We start from the raw sequence: 1,585 nt of genomic DNA on the forward strand, positions 1-1,585 counted from the left end.
TTTGCCCTTCAGGCATTTTACTGTGTGATTGTGGATATCCATCCATCTATCCATCCATCCATCTATCCATCCATCCACCCATCTAGCCACCCATCTACCCATCTATCCATCCATCCACCCATCTATCCATCTATCCATCCACCCATCCATTCATTCATCTATCCATCCACCCACCCATCTATCCATCCATCCATCCATCCACCTATCTATTCATCCATCCACCCTTCCATCCATTCATTTATCCATCTACCTATGTATCCATTCATCTATCCATCCATCCATCCACCCATCCATCCATTCATCTATCTATTTACCCATCTATCCATCCATCCATCCACCCATCTCTCCATCCATCCACCCATCCTTCCATCCACCCATCTATCCATTCATCTATCCATCCATCCATTCACCCATCTATCCACCCATCCATCCACCTATCTATTCATCCTTCCACCCATCCATCCACCCATCTATCCATCCACCTATCCACCCATCTATCCATCTACCTATCTATCCATCCATCTACCCATCCATCCATCCATCCATCTATCTATCCACCCTTCCACCAATCCATCTATCCATCCATCCATTCACCCATTGATCTATCTACTCATTCATCCATCCATAAGATAAAATGCAAGAGCCTAGACTGTTCCTGGCACTGTTCTAGGTACAAGTGACACATGATGAACAAGATGGACAAGAGTCTAAGCTCATAGAACTAACTTTCTAGTTGGAAAAAGAGCATAAACAAAGCCCTAAATCTAATAAAATGAAGTGGAAGCAATAAGGGCTGTGAAGAAAAATAAAGCAAGCAAGGGGCCAATGAGCGATTGAAGACAGTGCTGTTTTAGATAGTGGGGTCTCGGGAGGCCTCTCTGAGGACATAGCAGGTGAGCAGAGATCTGAAGGGAGCTTGTGCTTACCTGAGTCAGAGAGTTCCAGGCACTGGAAACAGCAAGTCCAAGGCCAGGGACTGACAGTGTTCCCTCACAGGCAAGAAGCCCGTGTGGGTGAGCACAGTGAGTGAGGGGAGGTGTTGGCAGTTGAGGCAGGAGGAGGACTGGGGGCTGATCTCAAGCTTCAGGTGAGTCAGGGATCTGACTTTGCTCTGAGGCGGAGAAGGTGGGGAAGGGGCTGGGGAGGCCCTGGCAGGTTTGGGCAGGTGAATAGTGTGACAGGATGCAGAGAGAAGTTGAGGGGCGCCTGCCAGTCCTGGGAAGTGACAGTGGTCACAGTACAGGTGGTAAGCTGCACCAGGTTCAGCGTGGACTTCAAAGGTCAAGAGGGGAGAACTTTCTGAAGGGGTCAGAGGTGGGGTAAGAGGCAAAGAGAGGCGTCCAGGACAACTCCAGGGCTTTGGGCTGTGGCTGCGGTACACAGATGGGGATGCAGGGAGGGAGGAGAAGCAGGTTCAGTCATTCAGTCATGTCCGATTCTTTGCGACCCCATGAATCGCAGCACGCCAGGCCTCCCTGTCCATCACCAACTCCTGGAGTTCACTCAGACTCACGTCCATCGAGTCAGTGATGCCATCCAGCCATCTCATCCTCTGTCATCCCCTTCTCCTCCTGCCCCCAATCCC

This window comes from Bison bison, unplaced genomic scaffold, assembly GCF_000754665.1.
Source record: "Bison bison bison isolate TAMUID 2011002044 unplaced genomic scaffold, Bison_UMD1.0 scf7180017864068, whole genome shotgun sequence".
Taxonomy (NCBI): Eukaryota; Metazoa; Chordata; class Mammalia; order Artiodactyla; family Bovidae; genus Bison; species Bison bison.